Here is a 27,511-nt window from a genome sequence, read left to right on the forward strand (position 1 = left end):
TTTTGGGCCTCATTTGATGGGGTTTTTCATTAAAGTGGACCAACTGGTCCCTTGGAAAGTAATGTTTTGGTGGATCTAAGTCCCTGACCCTCCCCTCATAGGAGACTTCCTTGCCGAGACATCAGCCTGAATGTTTGGGTATCTATACAGGGACGCCCGTCCATCAATTTCTGGGGAGCGCTGATCTGTTATTTCCATCATGCTGGGTCTCTTGAATTCTGCCGGCCTCATGGTTTCTGGCTCATGTAAACCAGTAGACATGAAGCTGGCAGTGTTCACAGTGTTAAATGGGTTGGAGTCCCTTAGCATAGAGGTCCTTATACTATGATCAGGGTTTACCCTGTCCCTCCATACCTGTTCGGGGTCCCACCAGTTAAGATTAGATCTAGCAACCTCTTTCACCAACCTTGCTAGTTTCTCCTTTTCAGCCCCTGCTTCTAGATAAGAAGCAAAGATCTGAGCTTTTTGTTCAGCTATCAAGGCTTTACTGGCCTCTATGACCCGCTCTTGTGCTGCCACTTGTTTGTTGAGCCCATCATTCTTTTCACAGAGAGCCTCATTGTCTCTCTGCTCTTCCTGTATGGTCTGGGAATAATGAGAATTTCTGCTGCAGGAGACTCACCTCCTGATTTTTAGCATCTTTGGTCTGGGTGTTCTCTTCCAGAGCACCTTCTACCTGGCGTGCTCCAGTAGATTCCCATACTCTTTTTTCAGTTCATTGAGTTTCTGGAGGGCTAATTCACTCCCCTGTAACTCTATTTTTAATTAGCTGATTTCTTGGTTTAGCGCATCTTTCTCCTGATTTAGGATGCCTCTCTGTTCAGCCTGGTCATCCCTTTGTTGCCTGATGATATTGAATGTCTGGAACTCTTCATCAAATTCTGTTTGAGTGTGGAGGGCTCTCATGATTAATTTATTATTTTCCTCTTTAAATTTGTCCATCTGGTCTTGTAGGGTAACCATCTGCTCTGCGCAGGCCCTATTAAAGTGTATTTGTTGATTTAAATTCTGTTGACTCTCTTCCAGAGAGTCAACCTTTTCCTTGTACTCCTCTTTCAATGCCTCTAATTAGGTCTCTTGATCTGCATTATTGTGCTGTTGGAGAGACAAATCTTCTTTTAATGTTATGACATAGTTTGCAGATTCTACCTCCAACTCTTGGCTCTTTTGTAATGTTTGTTCCGCTAAACTTAAATCAATCTGGATCTTATTTAATAGTTCAGATTGATTCTGCGCTAGAGTTTCATTTTCCTCCTGCTTTTCCCGCATCCCTCCCGTGTGGAGATACAGGTAGGCCGTGATTCTGGCAATTTTCATTTGCTCCTCTTAATTTTTGTGGTCATATATAGCTCGCTCAGAGCTTGGTGTAACAATCCAAGGTCCTGCCATGTATCCAGGTTCATGGCGGTGACCTGTTGGGTTATTTCTTGTAGCCAGACTATTTCATCCTGTCCTGGGCACTCACCTATGACAAATAACTTGTGCAGAAGGTGTCCCCTAGCCATGTTAATGTCTACCATGGTCATTTTGGACATGTTCTTTCTTAATTAATTGATATTTGTACAGGTAACCTGTATTCTATTGCTTTTTCTGTCTATTTTGGGGTTGACTTAGCTTTCATTTTAGACACAGGCCTGGTACTTAAGAGTATTTGTTTTGGGAGGCGCTTGTACATTGTAACCCAGTATTCCAACCACACAAAGTATTACTGCCTTGCAGGTTAGTCTGCAGTGTTAGACAGTCAGGGGTGGCAATCAAAACCCAAATCCCGGCTTACGAGCCCCCAGGTTTGTCAAGCATTTCAATCAGGCGACACGCACACCGTAGTCTCAGCCTAGTATGTAGAGCCTAGCTAAAGTGCTTTTCTCCTTATTTATGTGGTTTCAATTTTGGGATGATACACCACTCATATCACACCCCCTTTTCAAATACCCCGGGTCACAATGGACCATGAACCAGGCTGGTTGGTCGAATGCAATATTTATTAATTTTTTTTAAATTCAAAGAATTCACACACTTTTAATATAGGGCAGCAATAAACAATGAAGTGATAGTCACAAATGAGAATGTGAGCAATGCACTGGGTTGACTTTTTAGTGGAGTACATACACAGCACAACAGGATAGGAGTACTTTTGATTTAGGACAGATGGGACCCAAGATAAGATTTCCCCCTGCAAAGTTCCCTCCACCCACAAATAATCAATTCTGATTTGATATAAGGAAGCAGCAGGTGATCAGGAATAAGGAGCTGAAAACGGAATGCAAATCCGACCTTCCCTCCCCAAATAAGAGTGAAAAGCGGATTTGAAACCCTTGCAATGTTAAAAAGAACACTCGGAAATTGATGGATAAAATAAGGAATGTGTGCAAAAACCTTGAAGCAAATACAGTTCTTCACTATCGCAACAATGTAAAGGTACTAACAATTACAAGCAATGAATTAGCAAGAGCATACAGTTCGAAACATTAATGGAAGATTTAAAACAGTTTACAATCCAAATGACACGTTAGAAACTGCAAATATTTCTGTTATCAGTGTAAATTTACTAAAACGGTTTCTTTGAAAAACGGGTGAAATATTGTAAATTACAATGCAATCTTTTGGTTGGGGATAGCTATGGATCACAGGTACACTATGGACGTGAAAGTAAGTCTCTAGCTGGTAAATTGAATAAGTTATGCAAGATCTAAGAAGGTGCACTTTGAGTAAATGAAGGAGTGAAAAAGGAAACAAAATCAGGTTGTGAGAAGAACAGTTTTACTCTACACTAGAGTATTCAGGCTAGGCCACCAAGGACGGACACAGTAAGCTCTAGGGTTGATTCGCAAGTTCAATCCTCTAGCACCAGCGCCCACACCGGCGGAACCATTCCGATCATTCGAAATAGGATTAGTGGTTTAGGATTTCACAAGACAAGATTACTAAAGAGATGGCGCTAGCACTAGAAATCAATGGCAGTGTGACAAAAAAGATTCTGATGGTTTTACAAGCTATCAGGATAAGGATACGATGACTTAGTGAGTGGGATAAGAACCAAGACAAGATAGGCAATGGGTTTAGATGGGGTGGAAATTGATACTCACAGTCCACTTTTTAGTTTTTGGATTTTGGACAGTCAGCAGTTCTGGTCACTACACGGCAGGGCGCCTGGCAAACAGCTGGGCAGTTCTGGTTACCAGGTAGCACTTCTGGACTGGCAATTCTGGTCAGTGGATACCATAGGTCATCAGGGTAGCAGGATGGCAGCAGCATGCAGTGAGTGGCAGCAAGCCAGACTGGATCAGGATGCCAACGGTACCACAGGTTTCCCCTGGTTAATGGGAAATGTGTTTTTTTATATGGTAGGCCTTGCTGGGAATGGGATTAGCACTGCTTGGGTGCTGCAGTGGGCTCTGGAGTAGGATCAGCAATGCATGGCCTTGTTGTTGGAATCTGGATCTGGAAGATGACGGGTAACATAACGCAGCACGGGAAATCAGGCAGAGTGTGCCTAGAGTCTTGTCAAGTACCCTTATTTATAGTGCATAATGACATCAAAGTATAGACTGGGCAGTGTTAACTAAGCACGCCCCTAAACTACTTGGATTGGGCAGGGGTGCTAGTCTACGCCTTGCTCTCAACTGGTTGGATTTCCAAGGGACTGATGTCAGATTTATGGGGTGAGTTTTACAATGTCCAAAAACTGCCACATTTACTTTACTTAAAATCCGATTTTGCCAAAAACAGACATTTATACAATTGCAATCTCTTAGCAAATTATATACACATATTACTTATTTTGTGCAGCACATATCCATCCAATCCTCCAGTCTGTGGGACCTGGTTTCGCCCTTTTGACACATTTTGGTAATTTTGAGCATGAAAGATTTAGCCTAAAATTCCCTAACTTTATACACAGATACGCATTCTCCCAAGGAATATATGTACAAAAATGTATGTTTGCAACATTGATACCTTTCTGTTTATCCTCAATACTTTGCCCTTTCTGCCCCCAAGGTGTCAGTGAGTTCTATCATGTCTCTAAAGAAAGCAAAAGAAAAATCACTTTTAAACTGCGAACTTTTTACAATTTTTCTAAGTATTGCTGCAGAGATAAAAGTCTTTAAAGTTTATTCATGAAATAGTCTTTGGGAACAAATGGCAATCCTTTGTCCCGTCCTGGACCATTTCAGCTGCCACCAACTGTCATTTCCTTCAAAGCAAGGTGGGGGTTTCTCAGCTGAAATGAAGGTTTTATTGCCCCTTCACACCTCAGGCTTCCTTCCTTGGGAGCTTCATTGTCTGGGTTCCAGCAGAGAAAAAAGTCTATTCAACCCTGTAATTATCAGGGGGCTGCCAGTATCTGCTGAGAGAGAGCCCTCCTTTTGGCGTCACCCCTTCAAGCAGAAAACCTGTTTTTCAACTTGCAACTCCAACCACCATTGTTTTACCCTTTAATTTCTGATCTTAGATCCAGAATTAAAGCAAGCTGGATGCATAAAATAACCCAGCATTTATATATTATATAATCTCACCAGCAACAAACCCCTTCTTATTGCCAAAGTCTGGCAGGCTTTCATTCACCAGTGTACTGATCCAGCACACAGGCATTTGTACACGTGTGCAGCTAGCCTTCCTTTTTAAATTAAACTTTTCATCTCCAGCCGATTCACACACTGTCTGCAGCTATAGTTATTCTCTTGAAGTGCTGGAGTTGATCTGAAGCACAGATACATTGAAGCAGGCATGGCTCAGCTAGTTAGAGTCTCTTTCTGAACAGCTGAGTTTTGGATACTTTTTCAAAGAAAATGACAGAGTTTCTAGTGTGAGTAACAGTAAGATTTATTTTTTAGTTTGTTTGACTGGGCTTGTCAATTCAGAATCATGCCTGATTTTGCTGAGCCACAGTGAAACACACAGGGCTTGGTAGGGCTTATTAATCACAGTGGCTGTCAGGAACAGAGGGAATTAGCGTCAAAGCTGCATTTTTTTTAAAGGTGAAAAAGGGTTTTCAATGGGTATTTTGTCTTTTGCAGCAAAGCAACGCTGCTTTTTCCACTTTGTTCCTTTCGTTTATGTGGGAACCGACTGGCAATCTCCTTTAATGTACCCCCTGGTTCCATCCTGCCCGATGTGTGCTTGGCAGGACGGTGCAGCCATTTTTGTTGTTGCAAAACGCAGTTTTAAGCCATGGCGCTCACAGGAGCCAGCGCAGCCCTTTTGTGGTTGTTTCTGCGCAATTGCAGCTTAGTGATGTGGGGCAATGCCGTTGAGTGGGTCAATATATTCCACAATGTAAAACATGGATAGCGCATTGTCTGTACGGATGCGGATCACCTTGTTCACAATCACTGGCTTGAAAGCTCTGAGCGCCAGGAAAATCGCCAGAAGCTCCAGATAATTTATGTGAAAATTCCCTGTCCTGTGACGAACACAGGTCGAAAACCTGAAGTTGATCCAACGTCATGCTCCACCCTATAAGGGAGGAGTCCGTCATAATGGTCTTTTGAGGGGAGAGCACCTGAAAAGGAGCACCCACCGACAGATTGCGGGCAAATGACCACCATAGGAGATCTGCCAACATGCAGGGTGGAACCGGAATCCTTTTGGTGTCCAGGTCCACCACCTAAAGCCAGGAGCTCCGAAGAGCCATCTGTGTGAGTCGCATCTTGAGACGAACAAGGGGAAGAGCAAGCACGCACGAAGCCATGAGGCCTAGAAGACTCTGGAACCACCAGGCCGGCATGTTCTCTGACTGAATGAAAACCTGACACGTGGTCAACAGATCTGCCATTCTGTCCACAGTCAGGTACACTCTGCAGTCGATCGTGTTCCAACGGAAACCCAGGAATATCAGGTCCTGAGAGATCGTCAAGGAGGATTTCCGCCAGTTCACAACAGGAGCTGGAGGAGAGACTGAAGGTTGCTTGAGGCTTTTGCTGGACAAGGACTGCACAGAAGCCAGTCATCCAAATATGGATACACATGAATACCATGTAACCGAAGAAAAGCCACAATGACCGACATCTTCTTTGTGAAGATATGCAGTGCTGAGCTGAGACCAAAAGGGAGCACTCGGAATTGGAAGTGCTACTCTCCCAGGGAGAACTGCAGATATTTCCGACACGGGCTCCAAATCAGGATATCCATATACGCATCCTGAACGTCCATAACGCTGAGCCAGTCGCCCTTCTAAAGAGAGGACTTTATTAGGCAGGGCGTGATCATCTTGAATTTCTCTTGGAAAAGAGAAAGGTTGAACTGGGAAAGGTCTAGTATGGTGCGCAGGCCAGTCTGGCTGGGTTTAGGCACCATGAACAGACGAGAATAAAACCCCTCCCCTCGCTCCACTAGGGGAACGGGTTCCACCACCTTGAGATCAAGAAGCTTCTGGACCTCGGCTCTGAGGGAGGGCGTCCCCGACTGCTGAAAGGGAGGATTGAAGGGTGGCGTAGTGGGCAGGGACTAGCGGAAGCCCGCAGAGCGATGGACAAAATGCACCGGTCTTCGGTGATGGTTTGCCACGCCTCCAGATGAGACGAGATTCGTCCCCCTACCGGAGTCTTGTGCGAGCGCCAAAAGTATCATTTAGCTGTTTTATTGACGGAGAGACTACCTGTCCCTGATGATGAGGCTGAAGACCGAGAGAAAACTCGACCCTGTTGCTGTCTCTGACGGGAGCTAACTGTCGGGGGATCAGCTCTGCGTGACCTGTAGTCCTGGAACGCTCTGAAGCCTGAGGAGGACCGAGACTGGGATCCAGATCTCTGAGCTTTGACTGGGGGCTTCACTAGCCCTGACAGAGATTTGGCAGTTTGCGTACTAGCCTTAGTCTTTGTAAGGTCGTCATCCGTTGAAGAATGAAACCACTCTTTTTCCCGTCAAAAGGCAGGTCCAGAACTTTATCTTGGACCTCCTTCAAAAACTTTGTTGCATGAAGCCAAGCTTGACGAGAGGTGTCCACCCCCAACATGAGGCCTCAAGCTGAGGTGTCGACATGGTGCGCAGCAGCCTCCAGCATATCCTGCGTCAATAACTTGGCATCTGACAGACTGCCCTTAAAGTCTTCCAGCCTGTCCCCAGGAATGAACTCCTTGAAGTCCGCCAAATCCCTCCACATTGCTGCCGCCAAAATGAGCTCCGCGTTAACCTGATGCAATTTCAGCGTTGAGTTGGCAAAAACTTTCTTGGCCAACGAGTCGAGCAACTTGTCTTCTTTGGCCAGAACCTGAGCTGCGGCAGGAGAGGTTGCAGAGGCCGGCTTGGATGGCACAGTGGCAGCCGCAACCACCGTTGAGGAAGGGAGCGGACATGATGCCAAGGGTACTTCCTCTGAGGTGTGAAGCCTGTAACAGGCGTCAATTCTCTTATTTATATGTAGCCCAGTGTGGGGTTTATCCCAGACTTTGCATGCCTCGGCCAGAGCGTCCTTCTGAAGGAACAGGCCGGTGCGCTCCTGTGGAGACAAGGTGAATGCCCCTGAAAGCACCCCTTCCTGTGGAGGAGGTGCCTCAGGTAGGTACTTGTAGGTCAAGGAGTGACATGTCCAGAACCCGGTCAGGGAATGCTCTTACAGAGCGGGGCAGGTCCACACTATCCTGGTCTGCCTGAGGGTCCTCTAGAACGTCAGGATCCGCCGGTTGTGATGCGACCAGCGTCAAATCGATGTCTTGCTCTGCTGGAGTCTTGGCCGGGAGGTAGAGATGGTTCCACTGCTGGGGCGACAGGTGCCGTGACTGGAACTGTCGGGGCAGGATGCGGCGCCGGCTGGCAGATCTCCCTAAAAAGGCCTTTAAAGTACTCTCTCATTGGATCAGTGTTCATAAGACTTTGAAACTTCCCAAAAAAGGCATCCTCTGCCGAAACCTATTGGAATGGGCAGAGGTCGCTCATGAAGGGCATACTCCAACGAACATAGTGAGGAAGGCTACCAAGAGAGCCAGCCACCCACGGGGTCTACATAGACCAGTGGGGCAGAAGTAGTAGGAAGCAAGTCCGTATGCAGTAGTGGCATCCGAGCGCGCCAGTCATAGAAAGGGCGGAACGGATTCACACCGTCCCGTGGACAAGGTTGACCACCAAAAAGAAGGCTGCCAGCACCCGTCGTTGATAGAGTGGGTGTGAGGGAAGAATCCAAAATGGCCACTGTAGACCACACGGGAAGGCCCGCCATTTTGTGGGCATCTGAGGAGAACTGCGTCACCTGTGTGGATGAGGCAGGAAACTCCACAGACTGGTCAGGGGACTTGATCGAAACTTTAGCCTTGACACAAGGATCCTCAGCAGAGGCGGTACTATGGGGCCTAGGATGTTTACTGGACATCCTGTCGTGACCCTTTGCATTAGCCTCCAAGGGGCAAACCTCAGCCAAGCCAGTAACAAGAGGAGAAACGGTCAGCGACCTCTCCCTGTGCCCCCTCAACAGAACCGGTAACACCGCAAGCGCAGGAAAGTTGAGGAATCCACTTCACAGACAAGACCTTAACCGGACTCTCAGTTCTGTCGGTACACACCTTAGCCTCGATAAGAGGAATCTCGGAACATAGTCCGTTCTTTATAGCTCCCCAGAGAGGGGCCTCGAACCGTGGTTTGGTATAGAAAGCCTCAAAAGAGTTTGCAGAGCGCACCCCAGTGTCTGTATGGGAAGCTCCAGACAAGGAGACCTCGGAGCAAACTCCTGTACCCAGCGCCTCTGTACGACTGGGCTGGCAAATAGCACCTGATTGGTGAACCTCAGATCGTGATCCGGTGTTGGCCGGCCCCTTGCAGGAACCCTCACAGAAAACCATGCTATTCCTATTAGGCCTGCGAGGCACCTCAGGAGAAACCCTTGTACCAGAGCTTTTGAAGCCCCTCCCGGACCTGGAGGACCCCGGGAAGGATGTCCCCGGCCGGTGTGCCCTGAAAAGTAAGGAACTTACCGGGCGTCTCATCTTTCCATCGATAAAGAGTTGAAAATGCAGTGGAGGAACTCTCTGGAAGATCTCCTCCCACCGACGAAGATGCCGCTGAAGTGCCCGGACCGAAAGGGAGTCGCAGTAGAAACACGAGTCCCAACGGTGATCCGGCCCCAGACACTCCAAGCAGAGAGAATGGGGATCCGCCCTAGCGAAGCAACGTTCGCAAGAGGAACTTGCGACAAATCCCAAACGATCCGGCATAGACGGGGGACTATGCGACCGCAGAACCGGAGCAGGAGAGAAGGACAACAGGAAAAGAAAAACTCTTCCTGGTGATGCAAATGCGTCCAGCTCCGACCACGTGGAGAAAAGGACTGAAGGGCGATGTGTGGGGCGGAACTAATGAGGGCAGGGATACGGCCGCATGCAGTAAATTGTGTAAAAAGAGAAAGGCACATTTTTCAATTTGATGCTTTTTTTTTTTTTTACAAAAGTGCTCCGGTCCCGTCCCACAGGATGGAATGTCCAAAAAAGTATGGAGGAAAGGGGACGGGACATTAGATACAAGATGGTTCTGAATTTGTAAGTATGCTGCCCTAACTAGGATTTTCAATAGGAACGGTACTGTAGTTATAGGTCTGTAGGTTGGAACGTTAGGATCAAGGCTAGCTTTTTTTAGTAGTGGGAACACACAGACATCTTTCAGATTGGTTGGGACCGTACTTGTTTTAAACAATGCATTTATTAAGGTGGGATTAAAAGCATGAGATCCCCTGCTGCCTCTTTGATGATTGTGGCAGGGCAGATGTCCCCTTGGCATCTTGATGGTTTGAGGCTGGCTATTATGCGCTCTACTTCGCGGATGGTGACAGGCGCAAACTTAAATGGGCAGCAGGAGTTGGAGTCCTGAGGCTCACGTGATTGTAAATCAGGCATGAAAGCTCAGTTTTCTGGTCTAAATGTTCTCTTGAAGAAGAGATATTTTGTCCAGCAGCGCTTTTTGTATGTTTGTGCATCAGGTTGAATCTTTGGTGCAGGTTTCAGGTGGTGGTATAGAGGATTCTAATTCTCTGTGGATGATGAATAGTTCTTTTGTTCCAGAGTTTGTTTTCTTGATTCTGTCATTATAGGTGTCCCTTTTTGTCTGGAGTAAGGCAGTTTCATAACTATTAGAAACTTTTAAGAATTTTTCTTTGTTAAGGACTGATTGGTGATTTTTCCAGATTGCTTCAGCACTTCTTTTATCGTTGCGCAAGGGTTTGAGGTTAGGGGTAAACCAGGTGTTTGGAGGAGCGTGTGGCTTAGCTTTTTGTATTTTTAAAGGCGCTACTTTGTCACTGGCTTGACGTAAAGTATGATTGTATAACTCTGCTAATTTGTAGGGGTCCATACTGGGGTTGGGGTTCTTAATGATAGGCAGTAGTAGGAGCATTAGTTTCTCTGCAATAATATTAAGATTATTTCTGGTGACTGCTGGTGGCGCAAATGAGTTGCACAGGTTGGGTTGGATACTGTCCTGTATAGTGAAGGATATGATAGGTGCAGGGTGCATTGGATAAAATCTTAAGTATCACAGTTGAGGTCGGCAATCCAGTCCAAGGCTCTCCCTTTACTATGTGTAGGCTTGGTGATGCAGTGTGAGAAGCCTAATTCTGTGAACGTGTTGGCTAGGATTGAGGCGTTGTCATCATTTGTGTCATTGAGGCCTAGATAAAAGTCTCCCAGCATCATCATTTTGGATCCTGGTTTACTGTTTGCAGTGATGAGTCGTGTGATATCTTCAAGGGAAGATATTGGACCTGGGGGTCTGTACATGAGGTGGATCATTATAGTTCATGATGCTGTAAGAGGTAGTTTAACAGACAGGAATTCTCCTGAAGGGAATGGTTGATTGGGTAGTGCCCTTAGGCCGAGCTGAGCTTTGGCAATGAAACCGACTCCGCCGCCTCTGGAGGTTTCTCTTTCTAGTCTCAGGATAGAATATTTGTCTGGTATGGCTAGGGAGAGTGCTGGGCCTGCTGTGGCGTGAAGCCAGGTCTCAGTTATAGCTAAGAAATCTAGATCGTTAGAAACTATGAGGTCGGCAATATCTAATGTGTGTGCTGGCAGGGATCTTGCATTTATGAGCGCTCCCTTGATGAGTGGGGTGTTAACGTCAGGGATACTTATAGGGGTAGGGGGGTTGGCCAATGGGGTCATGTCCTTATTAACTTCGAATAAATTGTGCCCTCCAACGTATTCCTCATCTTTGACATGTAGTGTGCACAGCTCGGCTGCTACGGACATTTTTTGGGTTGATGTCCCTCGAAGGGTGACGTCATCGGATGTTATAAGTAGCACGCACTGCGCCCATAGCCTCAGTTCCATTTTTTCCATCAAACGTGTTTGCTTTGTGAAACTCGCTGCGCCTCATACTTTATGCTAGTTTGCTGTGAAGATTTGCTTCGCAATGTCATCGTCCGCCACTCCGACAACACCTCGTTCCGGGTTTAAGAAATGCCGGGACTGCAGATACAAGATGTTCATCACAGATCTGCATCGTGTCTGCGTGTGGTGCCTCGGCGGGGCCATTAGATGGATACGTGCTCCAAGTGCCAGCCGATGACTGGAATGGCCTTGCAGGAACGAAAGGGGAAACTAAAGGTAGGCAAGGTGTCCAAGCCCCATAAGTCCCATCCAGCTGGGCCTTCGACTGATGAGTTGAGAGGTGACTCGCCTCAGAAGAAGAAGGCCAAGCGCTCACAGTCCAGGAGTGGTTCTCGCCACTCGTCCTCCTTGTCGAAGCGCTCGAGGTGAAGGCACCGCCGGTCTCCTTCCTCATCGTCTTCTTGGGGGGCACCCCCGAGAGGGCGAGATGCCCGTCCAAACATTCGACGCCTGCGGAGTGGGAAGCTTTCTGGGTAAAAATGCTTGACATTTTTAATAAGCAGGGCAAGGCGCTTTCAGTTGAAGCCAGCATGGAACGGTATCGGCCGGATACTTGCGTACCTTCGAGCCCAGGTACACAGCGCAAACCTCTATCGGGAGCCTTCGAGGTCTCATTCGGACAAGGTGCATAATGATCGCTCAAGCCGTGACGCGAGGTCAGGGTATTCGTCTCCACCTAAACTGTCCAAGTCCTCCAGGCACTTGAAGCCATCAAAGCCGTTGGGCGCCACGCCAGTCGTTGTTGCCTGTCGGGTCCTCCACCCCGATCAGACCATCGATGCCTTCGGAGCCATTGTCGACGCTATTGATGCGGTTGGTGCCCATTTTACCGGCTCAGCCCCTGGTGACGGTAGAACCACCTAAAAAGGCGTTTTCTAAGTCCAGATCGTCGACTTTGAAGCCTATGGCTTGGCTTCTGAGAAAAGGTGTACTCCTCTGCCAAAGAAAGACTGTTTTAAGTCTCTCATTTTTGAGGAGGAGGAAAACTCTGATGAGGGTGAGGCTCTGTTTGGTCTCCAGTTTGGAACACCTAATGTGCCAGAATGCATCATCTTGGAGGAGAGTAGGATGCATCTTTGTGAGTCCTTGCATAATTCGAGTGGTATAGACACTTCTCCTGAGTTGGAGTTCAGCAGACCTGCCCCTGGTGAGCATGCCTTATATCGAGAGTGGTGGAGTATTTAGGCTGGGCCAGGCCTACTGCCCACTATGATCAGAATGATCTTGCTGACATTTTGGATCAGGGTCAACCTACGGATCAAATATTGTCATTTCATGTGGCTCTGCAGAACAGGGTGGCTAAACATCGGGAAACCCCAGAGACTAATCCAGAAGTGAACAAGTCTCTGACGAGCAAATACCGCCCATCCAGTAGCGACCCCGGCTATCTGTCATCTCAACCCCACTCCTGAGAGTCTGGTGGTTTAGGCAGCCATGGCTACCTCGAAACAGGTTATGTACCCTCGAAACAGAAATACGGATACCTCTACTCTGAGACCGCAAACGCATTTTGGTGGCCGTGGGCCAACCGTCTCATGCACGATATGACAAAATATAGGTTTTCGAGTTTGCCAATGAACGGCCATTTTGATGTAACAAGAATCGCCATTTTGTTTTCTAACCATTGCTCATTGCTTTCTGTTCCTATTGCTTTGCAGTATATTTTCCGCTTACACTGCTCAACTGTGAAACATTGTTGTCTGTATGTGAAAAGGACAAGGCCGCAGGGCCGTGAGGATAACAAGAGTACGCTGAAACACAAACGTAGTCAGCGCCAGGAAGAATGCCCGGCTCCCTCCCGAATGTAGCCTTGAAGCAGAGCTGCAGGGCATTTAATCATTTCACAGCTGCCAGCCAGTCTCGTTATATGGTAGAATATGTTAGAATAATACCGCTAAAGGCTTGAATTATGCTTTTCTTACGGCCCCCCTTTGCTGAGCCCGCTAGAGCATGTCGGCCCACAGGACGCGAATAGCACCTGATAGATAGCAAGGTCCGGAATGCAACTCCCCCCCGTATGTAGTTCGCTTCCAAGAACAGAAGCGCCGTGTTCTATTCAATAACCGAAAGATGCCTTCGCACTCACAAATTACAAATTGTTACTAGAATAGATGTTTGAAGGTGTCATAGTGGTCGGAGGTGTCCATCATCACACCAAGTTCAAAGAAACCCCATAAAGGGGGGTGTTAAACATGTCACAGCTGATTGTTTGATATGCATTTTGTATATATGTAACTGATGTACGTAATTCGCTCTCTTGCGTCCCTCGAGGTCTAGAGATACACGTCGCGGGGCGTGAGACCGAGTTGGCCAACTGAGACTTTTGCTTTGCAATAAAACCCTAGCTTTGGGAATACAACCTCGTGTCTGGCGTCTCTATCGTGTGTGGTGACCCGCCTTGTTTCCATAGATGTCAGGGTCCCCTAAGGGCCCCTTTCACTACCATCCCTCTGGATAGGTACGATAAGTGCGTGGATGGATGGGCATGCAAGGTATTTTCAGCTGGCAGTATGGTGTTAATGGCATCCAAACCATCTAGTGCCTTGGCAAGATTTTCGTACACTCTGTGGGATTGCATATCGATGGCGGCTGACCATATTCCCAAATAGGAAGAAAGGGAAAGATTCCTCGCTCTTGTTAAGAACGGCAAGGAGGCCATGTGTGAATCCCTTCAGTCTGGGTTGAATGCTGCAGACAGTGTCAGCAGGTCCATGGCTTTGAGCACAGTGATACGCAGATTTGTGTGGTGGGCGAAGTCAGGGTTTGCACCGGATGTGCAGGCTAGACTTCTGAATATGCCCTTTGACGAGTCTTACCTTTTTGGCAGCAAGGCTGACGAGAGCGTTGAGAACCTGCAGACCTCTAAAGCAGCCACCAAGTCTTTGGGCGCCGCTGTTAGGCAGCCTCAGCCTTTTCATCCTAGCGGACAGCAATGGAGGCTAGATCCTTTCGTTCTTACTCCTCATTTGGAAGGGCGCGAGGAATGGCCAGGCCCAAGTACGTTTCCTCGTGGTGGATGAGGTCGTGGTGCCAAAGCCGTTCAAGCGGCAGCCTCTTTGCCATCAGGCTGTGCTACTGCAGCTTCAAAACCACTCTGATGCCTTCGGTCACAGCTCTCTGGTGGGGGGCAGGCTGTCTTAGCTTCTAGAAGAATGGCGAGCCATTACTTCGGATGCTTGGGCTCTGGAAACAATAGCCCATGGGTACTGCCTTCCTTTTCTACGGAAGCCTCAAGACAATCCACCGGGAGTACACTCTGAGGGTTCCAGATCCGCTCCTTGTGCAGGAAATATTAACTCTGCTAGAGAAAGGCGCTATAGAACCAGTGGCTGTAGCCGAGATGAACAAGGACTGGTTCCTCAGGAAAGACAAATTAAAGATGGTAACTCTTTCTCAGATCCTTCAGGCTCTCCATCTTCAGGATTGATTGGGGTCATTGGTCGTTCCGGATGCTTATTTTCATGTGCCGATCCATCTCAAGCACAGGAAATACTTGTGTTTCGCCGTTGGCAGCTCACACTTTCAGTTTTGACCTCCGCCCCAAGGGTATTCAACAAACTGATGGTGGTAGTGGCAGCACATCTCAGGAGAGGAGGGAATTCATGTCTACCCCTACCTGGATGATTGGCTGCTCAGGGTGTGTTCTCCCGAACAAGGCTTGCATCATCTCAGCATTACCTGGCACTCCCTTCACAAACTGGGCTTCTCCCTCAACTTCAAGAAGTCCCATTTGACTCCATTACATTGGGGCGGACCTAGACACGTCGTTGGCTCAGTACATTCTCCAGATGGTAACCAAATTAAAGAATACCCAGAGTCTTCCGGCCGTTGAATTCTTAAGGTTGCTCGGCCTCATAGCATCCTGCATTTTTCTGGTGCCAGAGGCCCGTCTGAGAATGAGATCCCTTCAACGGGCGCTCAAGACTCAATGATCCCAATGCTCAGGCAAGACGTCGGATCGCCTTCAGGTTCGAGTCAGAGTATTACAGGATCTGTGGTGGGCCTGCGAGGAAAAACTCATGAAGGGAGAGCCTTTTTGGCAACCATGGCCAGAGGTGACTGTAGTGATGGACACCTCCATCACAGGGTAGGGCGCTCACGCCAACGATTTGACCGTCAGCGGTCGTTGGTCTCCATCGGAGTCAAAACTTCACATCAATCTTTTGGAGCTGTGACCAATCAGGCTAGCACTGAAGGCTTTCCTGCCATTTCTATGGGGGAAAAATGTCCTGATAGTGACGGACAACATGGTGGCCATGCATTACCTCAACAAGAGAGGAGGTGTAGGGTCACTACCACTGTGCAGAGAGGCGATGCAGCTTGGGGTCTGGGCAATTCAGGAAGGAATCTCCCTAGCGGCAGTTCATCTAGTCAGAGAGGAGAACAAGCGGCGGACGCTCTGAGCAGGTAGAGCGCAGTCTCCCACGAGTGGGAACTTGCTCAGGAAGTCCTTCAAGAGGTCTTCGCCCTCTGGGGAACCCCGCAGGTGGATCTGTTCACAACCAGTACCAACTAGAAGTGCGAGCAGTACTGCTCAAGAAAGCTCTAGGGGACGCGTTCTAGGTGGATTAAGAATTCCCGCTAATGTACGCATTTCCTTCAGTCCCCGTCATTCCTCAAGTTCTCAGGAGGTTAAGACGATTCGGGTCGCGCATGATCCTAGTTGCTCTGGATTGGGCCAGGGGGCCGTGGCACCCGGATCTTCTGTAAATGTCCATCTGTCCTCCGATGCGTCTTGCCCAAAGAGGATCTTCTCTCGCGAGAGGAAGGTCAGGTTATCCATCCACAGGTCAGGAATCTCAACCTTCATGCATGGTTTCTGAAAGGTTGAGATACAAGGACTTGGACCTCCCAGATGACGTAAAAGAGGTGTTGCTTTCGGTCAGGTGGCCGGCCACAAAGTCTCTGTACCGTTACCATTGGAATAAGTTTGGCAACTGGTGCAGAGAGAAGAATGTTAATCCTATCAGTTTTCAACTCAGGATGTTCTATCCTTTTTGCTTTCTTTAGCCCACAAGGGTCTTCAGGTGGGGACCATTAAATGTTACCTAAAAGCGCTCTCAATCTTTAAGCGCTCAGCCGAGGAATGCTCTTATTTTAAGATTCCTTTGGTTACTCAATTTCTAAAAGGGCTCACAAATGTGTTCCCGCCGTCACTGTATCAGGTTCCGGTTTGGGACCTCACCTTGGTCTTGAAGTTTCTGATGGGTGCTTCAATTGAACCATTGCACTCATTCCCGATGAGGTTGTTAACCTTTAAGATGTCTTAGTTACTTACCTGTACTTGTAACTGTATTTCTCCAGCATTGGTATCCTTCATAGATTCAGATGCTTGAATATTCCCCGTCGTCAGACCGGGAATCCTCAGTGATTTATTATTATAATTAAATATATACATTATTTCCATAGGAAAATGAATGTAGATTGCCCATGCTGGCCAATGAGGCATTCAATTGTGTAGTCCCTCTACCTCACTTTGGTCTTTTCTGACCCTAACCAATGAAGTGGCAGGGCTTAAGCTCCGCCGCAGGCAGCCAGCTTCAGATTTTGAGCCGTGAGTAGACTACATGTCCAATGACTGCCAGCCGTTGGAGCAGCCTCTCGGGAGGCAGGTGGGCGCATTTCAATCTATGAAAGATACCAATGCTGGAGAAGAACAAGTTATTTCTTACCTGGTAACGTTCTTTCGATGGGATGTTCCTTCGACTTATTCATTATCTTGATAGATCATCTCAAGCTTGCTGGGTCGGAAATTTTTTTCAGTAGAGGGCGCTGCGCGTCGACATCCCTCGAGCCGATGTCCCTCGACAGCCTTCGTATCGGTGCCGACGACATCATGCGTATAAATAGACTCGCGCAGCGTCCGTTGCTCAGTTCCGTTTTGACAGTTAACAGTTGCTTTACATGAATTGGTTATTGACCCTGAAGGAGCGTAAGCTGTAACCACAAGGGACGTTTTACTGAGGGGATGGATGGGAGGGGCGATAAGGAATACGTCGGAAGAACATCCCATCGAAAGAACGTTAGCAGGTAAGAAGTAACTTGTTCTTCGAAGGGATTGTGTCCTCCGACGTATTCCTTATCTTGATAGACTCCCATAGCAGTGGTGTGTAACTAGAGGTGGGAGTAAAATTGCCATGTTTCCTTTCAATAATGAACAGAGTGCAACACACTTTGCCAAATCTAGTCTCTTGGCTAGAGGAGGAATCCAGGTTGTAAAACTTTGTGATGGTATGTGCAGACGACCATGTGGCAGCTGCACATATGTCTTGAATCGGTACCCCTCTTTGGAGGGCCGAAGAGGCTGCGATACCCCTGGTTGAATGAGCCCTAAGATTTTGAGGAGGCTCTTTCCCTGCCAGTTTGTAACATTCCAGAATGGCCAAAATAATCCATCTCGAAATGGCCTGTTTTGTTATCGGTAATCCCAATTTGTGCCCTGAGTAACCTACGAACATTTGGTCTGCTTGCCTAATCCTAGCAAGTCTGCTGATGTAAAAGCTCAAAGCCCGCCTTGGCTCCAGCCTATGTAGCCTTTCTTCCTCTTTCTCCGGATGGGGAGGGGGATAAAATGAAGGTAAGGTAATCTTCTGAGTGATGTGGAATTCAGAAACCACCTTTGGGAGGAAATTAGGCTTCACTTGTAGGACAACTTTGTCTTTATGAAAAATTGTATGAGGGGGTTTACAAGATAGAGATTGTAATTCGCTCACCCTCCTAGCAGATGTCAATGCCACTAATAAGACAGTTTTAAGGGTGAGAAATCTTAGCGAACAAGAGTGGAGTGGTTCAAAAGGAGTACCCATCAGGAAATTTAAGACTAAATTTAAGTCCCATACGGGAACTTGGAATGGTCTTGGAGGAAAGACATTGGTTAATCCCTTCAGAAATTGTATTACTAAGGGTAACTTGAAATACGATGGTTCCTCTGCAGTGCGCTTGAAGATCGATAGCGCTGCGAGATAGCCCTTGATAGTGCCAACATGAAGGCCGGAATTTGCCAAATAGAGTAGAAAAGAAAACACTGTTGGTGTACCACATGAAAAGGGATAGATATTCTTTTCTCTACACCAGCTGCAAAATTTGTTCCAACGGCAGCGGTATAAAGTCTTTGTTGCTGGCCTTCTGGCCGAAAGCAACAGCTCCGTAACATCATCTGGGAGGTCCCAATCCTTGTATCTCAACCTTTCAGATACCAAGCGTGAAGGTTGAGGGTTCTGATGTCTGGATGGAGAACCTGACCTTCCTTCTGCGGGAGAAGATTCTCCTTGAGTGGAAGACGAATTGGAGGGCAGATGGACATGTCCAGAAGGTCCGGGTACCACGTTCTCCTGGCCCAGTCCGGGGCAATTAGGGTCATGGCTTTCCGGAACCTTGTCAACCTCCTGATAATTTGAGGAATGACAGGGACTGGAGGAAAACGCGTACAGAAGTGGAAACTCCCAGTCCACTACGAACGCGTCCCCTATAGGTCCTCTCGGGGGAAATTCCCTTAAACAAAACTGATCGCACTTCCTGTTGATGCTGGTGGCGAACAGATCCACGTAAGGGGTTCCTCAAAGGGTGAAGATCTGTTGAAGGACTTCCTGAGCTAGGTCCCACTCGTGGGAGACTGTAGTCTGCCTGCTCAGAGCGTCCGCCGTCAAGTATTTCTCTCCGGCTAAGCGAACTGCCGATAGAGAGATTCCTTCTTGGATTGCCCAAAACCAGAGCTGCATCGGCTCTCTGCACAGAGGCAGTGATCCTATGCCTCCTCTTTTGTTGAGGTAGTGCATGGCCGCTGTGTTGTCTGTCATTATCAGGACGTTTTTCCCCTGTACAGATAGCAGAAAAGCCTTCAGCGCTAGTCTCATTGCTCTCAGCTCTAACAGGTTGATATGTAGTCTGGGCTCCGATGGAGACCAACGACCGCTGATGGTCAAGTCGTTGGCATGGGCTCCCCACCCCGTGAGTGAGGCATCTGTGACTACTGTTATCTCCGGCCATGGTTGCCTTTCAAGATGTTTTCTGGATAGGCCCACCATTGAAGGTCGTGGGCTACCTTGTCCGGAATCCGGAGGAGATCTGTCATTCTCCCTGAGAATTGCGACCACTGACTTCTCAGTGCCCACTGAAGAGATCTCATTCTCAGGCGAGCCTCTGGCACAAGGAAGATGCAGGATGCCATGAGGCCTAGCAACCTCAAAAAGTCGAAGGCTGGGAGACGTTGGGCATTTTGAAACTTGGTGACCATCTGCAGAATATCTTGAGCCCTCACCTCTGGTGGCAAGGCTTTTCCCAGGGAAGTGTCCAGGACTGCTCCAATGAACTGGAGTCTCTGTGATGGTATCATCTGTGACTTCTTTAAATTGAGGGAGAAGCCCAGTTTGTGAAGGAAGCGGCAGACATAATCTAGCTGGATCTGAGCTTGTTCCGGAGATACAGCTCTGATCAGACAATCGTCCAGGTAGGGGTAGATGTGAATACCTGTCCTCCTTAGACTTGCAGCCACTACTGACATTAGCTTGGTGAAGACCCTCGGGGCGGAGGTCAGCCCAAATGGCAGAATTTGAAATTGATAATGAGAGCCGCCAATTGCGAACCTCAGGTATTTCCTGTGTTTGAGATGGATTGGCACATGGAAATAAGGATCCTGAAGGTCCAGAGATACCAGCCAGTCCTGGAGCTGGAGGGCCTGAAGGATCTGAGAGAGAGTTACCATTTTGAACTTGTCCTTCCTGAGGAACTTGTTCAATTCTCGTAAGTCCAAGATAGGTCTCAGCCCTCTGTCCTTCTTCGGTATTAGGAAGTAGGGGGAGTACCAGCCCTTGTTCCTCTCCGCTACAGGTACTGGTTCTATGGCACCTTTCTCCAGCAGGTCTACAATTTCCTGCAAGAGGAGCGGATCTGGAACTTTCAGAGAGCTGTTCTCCCGTGGATGACTTTGAGGAATGCGTAGAAAAGGCAGGCAGTAACGTTGGGCAACTGTCTGCAATGCCCAAGCATCTGACGTAATTGCCTGCCATTCTGTCAGATGTTGAGTTAGCCTGCCCCCTACTGGTGTCTTGTGAGGAGAGTCCTCAGAGTGATTTAGAGGCGGCTGATGCAGATGCCGAGGGTAAAGAGGAACCTGCTGCTGCTACTGCAGCTTTTGTATTTTTACCCCGTCCAACTCTGGTGAATCTTTTTTGACCTCTTTGAACCGACTGTCCTCTGCATTTTCCAAATGCGGAATAAAAGCGAAAGGACTTACCTCTCCAAAAGGTGCCTGAGGGGCGATATGCCGTTTGACGGATTGCAGCTCCCAGGGATTTTGCTGCTGCTTTGGATGTCGGTAATTTTTCTAGACTGTCATCCGCCTTCTTACCAAACAAAGAAGAGCCGTCAAAGGGCATATTTAAAAGTCTGGCTTGTACATCTGAAGCAAACCCAGACTTTCGCAACCATGCAAATCTGCGGGTTGTAGTACTTGCCGCCATGGCCCTACTGATACTTTCAGCAGAATCAATGCCAGTTTGAAGGGATTCGCATATTGCGTCTTTACCATCCTTAATGATGTTTAGAAACGTTTCCCTTTCTTCTCCATCTGGGAGGCAGTCAGCCACTGATGAAGCACACTCCCAAAGTGTGTGGCTGAACCTTGCGAGCGTACAAGTAGCGTTAATAGATTTCAATGCCATGCTACATGCAGAAAATACTTTCTTAACCATAGAGTCATATCTTTTGTCATCCCTGTCCTGTGGAACAGTAGGGTATGCTGATCTACTGCCTGATGCAGTTGCTGCTTGAACAACCAGACTCTCTGGAGTTGGATGTTTAGACAAAAATTCAGGGTCAGTAGCAGATACCCTATATTTGGCTGATAACTTCTTATTAACCACCGGGATAACCTCAGGAGTTTCCCAGTTAGCCAATATTTTCCTTTGTAATGCAGCGTGAAATGGAACCACAGGATCCTGCTGGAATGCAGGTCAAGGTGAAGACCAACCGATGAATTCTATAATCCTTGCCGTTAAAATTCTGTAAGGGGGATCGGCATATTCCATTGGGTCTGGTTTGGCAAATTCTATTTCTGGGGAAGTATCTAACCCACTTGCCTCATATAAGGATTCTCGAAGATCCTTTAACCTATTTTCCTCAGAGGTAAACTCCTCTGGTTCAGGTGTTGCAGATCTCTGCAACCCAAATGGTCTTTCTTGATCCGAATCTTCACCTTCTTCATAAATTGAAGACAAAAGTCTGAAATGATCAGACCTTGAAAATGGCATAAAAAATCCCATTTCCAGAGCAGAAGGGGCTAAATTTGTCATAATTGGTTGAGAAAACGTCGACGTCGTCGACGCAGACGTTAAAGGCTCCGAAAACACCGAAAATGGCGTCGAGAAGATTGAAAGAGGCCTCGAAGAGGTCGAGAGGATCGGAATCCTACTCGAGGTTGTCGATGACATTCTCGAAGTTATATGACCACTGGCTGTGAGGTAGTGACGGCCGTGGGTTTGTTCTTTTTCGGCGTCGACATTGGCGGCCAAGACGGCGTCGATTCTCATCGACCTATGCGTCGATGAGCCCTTCGATAATGGCGTCGAGGACACAGACTTATGCGTCGAAGGGACTTTCAACGATGGCGTCGATGGCACAGTGCCTTTGCTCGAGGGTTCGTGACGCTCTCGAGTAGTTTCTTTCGCCGGGTTCAACGACTCGCGGCGTTTCGATTTTTCGGGTCTTTCACCCAGGGTATCACCCTCAGTGTCTTCGAGGGGGTCGAGGCCGCTTTCTCGAAGACGCTAAGCATCCTTTTACGGAATTCCTCCCATTCAGCCTAAGAGCTATGTTTTGTGGGGCAGGTGACTCTTTCCGGAGAAACAGAAGAAGAGGAGGAAGGGGATCTTCGACGTCTCTTACTTGAATGCTTGGATCTCGAAGAGTGGTGGGAACTGCTTCGAGACCTAGAACGAGAATGTTTCCTGTGTCGGCGAGGAGACGAATGTCTAGACTCTGCCGATGAAATTTTCGAAGGAGTTTTAACTGTCTTACCTCTCTCAAGCTTCCCCTTACGCTCCTTCAAGGCTTTCGCCGTCATGGACATGTAGTCCTCGCACTCCGAACATTGGTGCTCCGATCCCAGGCACCACAAACAGATCCTGTGAGGATCTGTCACAGACATTTTCTTTCCACAGTCTCGACATTTTTTGAAGCTGGACCGTGGAGTCGTCGGTTCGGAGGATGAAGCCATCGAGTAAGAGTTGGTATTCCGAGGCCCACGAAGCGCGGAAAAACGGAACTGAGCAACAGACGCTGCGCGACTCTATTTATACGCATGATGATGTCGGCGCCTATACAGAGGCTGTCGAGGGACATCGACGCGCAGCGCCCTCTACTGAAAAAATAATTCTGAGGCCAGCAAGCTGGAGATGATCTAGCAAGATAAGGAATACGTCGGAGGACACAATCCCTTCAAAATACAGTTACAGGTACTATAACTTATCCAGCATTGGATCTTTCATAGATTAAGATGCCTGAATAGAATACCAAGCAGTTAAGCATGCCCAGAATACTATACATTCTGAAGATTCCTCAGTGCGCCTAGCATATAGCAACTCAACACGTCACATTTACTAGACAAAAGGCGGGAAAAAGGAGGCTGCTCCTACCTAATGCAATGAGGTGGCAGAGGACTGCCTGACCAACCACTGTATCTTTGTTGGCATCTTCAGGATAGCAGTAATCCTTGGCGAACGTATGCAGTGTGCTTCAAGTTGGGGCTCTGCAGATATCCTTTATCGGTACTCCTGCGTGACAAGCGACCAAAGCTGCTCTTCCTCTGGTGGAGTGAGATAAAGGAGGTTTGGCGAGAGGATCGCCTTCAGACTGATGGCAGTGACTAATACATTGGGTCACCCAATGTGCTAGACTATGTTTCGAGATATGCTGTCCTTTTGTGCGAACAACAAATGCTATGAAAAGTCTTGTAGAGGAGCGGAACTCCTTGGTACTTTGAATGTACATTTTTAGGACTCTCGCTACACCTAGCGAGTGTAAAGATCTCTCTGCATTAGATGTGTAGTTCATGAAGATGGTCGGAAGCACAATGTGCTCTGTGAAAGACATTTCTGATAGCACTGTGAGCAGAAATTTAGGGTGCGTTTTAGGGATGAGGTGGTCCCTTAGGAACATGGTGAATGGAGGTTCTGACGAAAGGACTTGCAGCTCACTAATCCTCCTGGCTGATGTGATGGCTACCAGGAAAGCAGTTTTCCAGGATAAAAATGTCATGTCACACATATGTATAAGTTCATATGTGGATTCCATGAGCGCTGCCAGAACCGTGTTCAGGCTCCACAAAGGGACCAGTGTTGGTTTAGGTGGAAAAGTATGCAGCAATCCTTTCAGAAAAATCTTGATAGCTGGGTTGGTAAGCAAGGATGGTTGATTTGGATTTGACGTGTATGCCGATATGGCGGACAAATGCACCTTGATGGAGGCCACGGAGAGCCACGCTTTAGCTAGGTGCAATAGGTAAGATAGCACTTCTTCTACTGACGCAGTGAGCGGATTCATCAGTGACGTCTCGCACCACTTGTTGAAACAAGTCCATATCCGGATGTATGTCGTCTGTGTGGACGGAGCCCTAGAGGCCTTAATTATGTCCCAGCATTCTGGGGGAAGAGTCAAATTAGCTAATTTTTGCTGCTCAGGAACCACACCTTGAGTGACAGGCTTGCTGGGTCGTGGTGGAGAATCTTGTGATTCTGCTGAGTTAAAAGGCTCTGGTGCGCTTTGAGGTGAATCGGGGGCCACTGGGACAAGTGTCGTAGGGTTGGGTACTAAACTGGACGGGCCCAATCCGGTGTTATTAGTATCATTGTGCACGCCTGTTCCTGCAACCTGCGAAGTACTCGCGCTATCAGAGGAATCGGTGGAAAAGCATACAGGAACTTGCCTGTCCAGTTGACTGAGAAGGCATCCCCTAGCGACACATGTTCTGGATATCTGGAGGCAAAAATTGGACATTTCCTGTTGCTCTTGGTGGCAAAGAGCTCGATATCCGGATGCCCCTTGTTAGGCAGAAACCAGTGCAGTTCCCTCTGGGACCACTGCAAAAGATTTAGGACTACAGGTGTTTGGCAGTAAATCCACTTGGTAGCAGTATGTACCACACAGATTCACTTGGTAGCTGTGGCTGAGCAGTCAGACTTCCCTCAAGAAGAGTTAGGCAGTATATAGAGTATTCACAATAGGTCAAGAAAACGCAATAGAGCAAGTAAACACTGACCAGGGCTTGGTGTAAAAGAGATATCATTATTTATTTAAAACCACATCTAGAAAAAACACACAGGCACTAATAGTAAGCAATTCAAAAACACGGTCACTAAAAGATATACACTCCCTTAAAAGAATATTAAACAAGTCTTAAGTAAAGCCCCACTTATTTTCAGACAGCAGTGAGCGCTTAACGTAGATGGCACTCTAATAGTTCGTTTTAAAAGGGAGAGAAAAGCAGAGAACAAATTGAAACAGATCCCAACACTTTTACAAGCGCATAGCAAGCGAGGAGGCAAAGTAAAACCGTGAATTCAGAGTCAGTAGGCTGGATCCGCTTTAAGGGGATCGAAACGAAATGTGTCCAAGGTCACACGGTTGCAGTGCACAAAAATCTTGTAATGGCTCAAAAAGAAGTTGGATCAGAGAAAGGGACCAGTTAGAGGGTCACGGCGGCCAGCCCAGTCCAGAAGGTTAAGGAGTTATTATTACCTTGTTGCAATCTTTAGAAAGGGAGGCCTGGCGGACACGGTACCTTAAAGTGGTGAGAAGACTCCAGCGGGGGCACTTTTTCCTGGCAGCGGATGCAAGTCGGTGCTTCGTCCGGGGGAAGAGAGGATCTCGTTGGGGAGGAAGACAGGAGTCCGTTGCACTGCCAGGGAAGAAACCAGCCGCTGAGTTTCTCAGGTACAAGGAGCGGTCCGTTGGTTCGTGGTTCAGTGGTGAGTGGCTATCCGGCCGCCGGGGTGCTTGGCACAGGCAGTTCGACCACAAACCGGTCTGGGGTGCAAAGAGAAGAAGGTAAACTGGTTGTGCCCACCAGTCAGGGGAAGAAGCCTCTCCAGCCGGGAGATCTCCTCTGTCGTCGGGAAGTGGTGAGTCGGTTCTGCAGGGCTCCACCGGTGCTGTCGTCGAGGCAGGTCGGCTCAGCTTCTCCCTCGTCGGATTCTCAGGTCCTGTGGCGACTTCTGAAGTTCCAGTCCCCAAAGCCCTGCTTTTATGAAGCAGACCCCCCATTTACACAGCCTAGCTATCACTCAAACATGCTAAGTGGATAGGCGGCCGGCTCACCACTTGGGCCAATCACACAAGAGTGCGACTTGAGTTACCAAGGTAACTCAGTCCAGGGTGCCTAAACCCCCTCCCAACCCCCTGTGGTACCCAGAGTGGCACCACTTTTGGAGGCTTCTGTCGAGAAGCCCGCCAAAAAGTGGAACAAAGGGCTCGACTTGGGTTGGAGTCACAGAAGAGAACACAAACGCCATTTTGGAATAGAGTCTTGGCAAAAAATACCAACCAGAGAATTATTATTAATTAAATAAACCGGCTGTATGTTCGAGGCTATGAGAATTAAAATAATTAAAGTTGGTAGCCTCGAGCAATGGGAAAATCCCATAGGAAAATATTCACGGTCGAATATAAAAAGTAGTTTCCACTGCTACCAGCCAAAACTCGATCAGGGGGGACGGAGACGTGCTCCCTCGACTAACAGACCGCGGGGCAATCGAATTGCCCTGACCAGTACGTCCACAATATGATGGTTTATACTGGTTTCTGTTAATAATTTGGGACTAGTAAGCCAATGGTGACTTTACATGCCCTGGGAGACAGTAGTCAGTCCTAGGGTATGGAGTCTATGGTGGGGTGTCACTATGACACCCCTGTGTTACTGCACGGAGGGTGCTGTGTAACCACATAGTAAAAACACATGAGACCCTATGGAGTAAAGGACCCCATAGCCCACAAAACACATAAGCTGTCAAAGGAACACCATAAATCATGTCCAAGAGTGGGAGAAAAAGATTCTCACTCTTGGCAGGAGGAAAAAACAAACTGCAGAAATCCAGCAAAGCTGCTGGGGGACTCACTCGGTTAGGAAATTCAACCTAAAGAGAGAATTCTCCCCAACACCCCTACTCGCGAAATATCTGTTGAAATTCTGCCTCGTCCAGCTCTCATTCGTGGGATGATGTGTAGTCTCTGCTCAGCTTGTCTGCTAAAACGTTGTCCACTCCCGGCAGATGTTCTGCTTTGATCTGAACTTTGTGTTGTAGCGCCCAAGTCCAAAGCCTCTGTGCTTCTTGGGACAACATCATCTCTGATCTCGTGTCTCCTTGCTTGTTGGTATAATGCATGGAGGTTGTGTTGTCTGTCTGGATGGTAAACACCTGCCCTGCTAGTGCAGGCAGGAAGGCTTTCCCTGCCAGGTGTGCCCCCCAGCCTGATAGCGATGCATCCTTTCTGAGGAGAAGGGTTGATGTTGGAGCTTGGAAAGGCATTCCCCACGAAAGATTTTGAGGTGTACTCCACCATTGGAGTGCTTCATGGAAGGCTGCTGGGAGTTGGATGGTATCTTCCCATGACGCGAGTGCTTGTCTACATTGGCGGACCAGGGTCTCTTGTATCGGCCTCATGCAGAGTCTGCAATTTTTTATGAGAAATATACATAAGGACATCATGCCCAGGAGTGATTTGAAAGAGCGTACAGTGGCTGTTACATTGTCTTGGAACCATGAGGTCAGTTGGAACATTGCCGATATTCTGATGCTGGTGTTGAGTTCTGCTCCCAGAAAGAGCATGGTCTTGTCAGGTATTGGACAGGATGTTGCTTCATTTATTGAGAAACCTAGCCCCTTCAGGAGGTTCATTGTTTTTGCGACCGCTGTGGTTGCGAGTTTGAATGAGCCTGCCCTTATTAACCAGTCGTCGAGGTATAGAAAGACCTCTGTTCCAGTTCGTCTGAGTTTTGCTGCCACCAGTGCTAGGCACTTGGGAAAAACTCTTGATGCTGACCTTAGACCGCATGGGAGAACACGAAATAGAAAATGTGACTCCCCTATTGCAAATCTGAGGAACTTTCTGTGGGCGGGGTGGATGGGAATATGAAAGTAGGCGTCTTCCAAGTCCAGGGTGGCTAGGAAATCATGTTTGTTTAACCATGGGAGGACGTTCTGTAAGGATGT

The 27,511-nt window shown here is 47.9% G+C and overlaps 1 protein-coding gene across 1 annotated transcript in view; it reads right to left on the reverse strand.

Annotated features, from left to right (window-relative positions):
• ZCWPW1 (zinc finger CW-type and PWWP domain containing 1) overlaps positions 1–27,511 on the reverse strand; it is an 867,839-nt gene that overhangs the window by 696,522 nt on the left and 143,806 nt on the right. The window lies entirely within an intron of this gene.

This window comes from Ambystoma mexicanum, chromosome 1p (genome assembly GCF_040938575.1).
Source record: "Ambystoma mexicanum isolate Mex_15411 chromosome 1p, UKY_AmexF1_1, whole genome shotgun sequence".
NCBI classification, from domain to species: Eukaryota; Metazoa; Chordata; class Amphibia; order Caudata; family Ambystomatidae; genus Ambystoma; species Ambystoma mexicanum.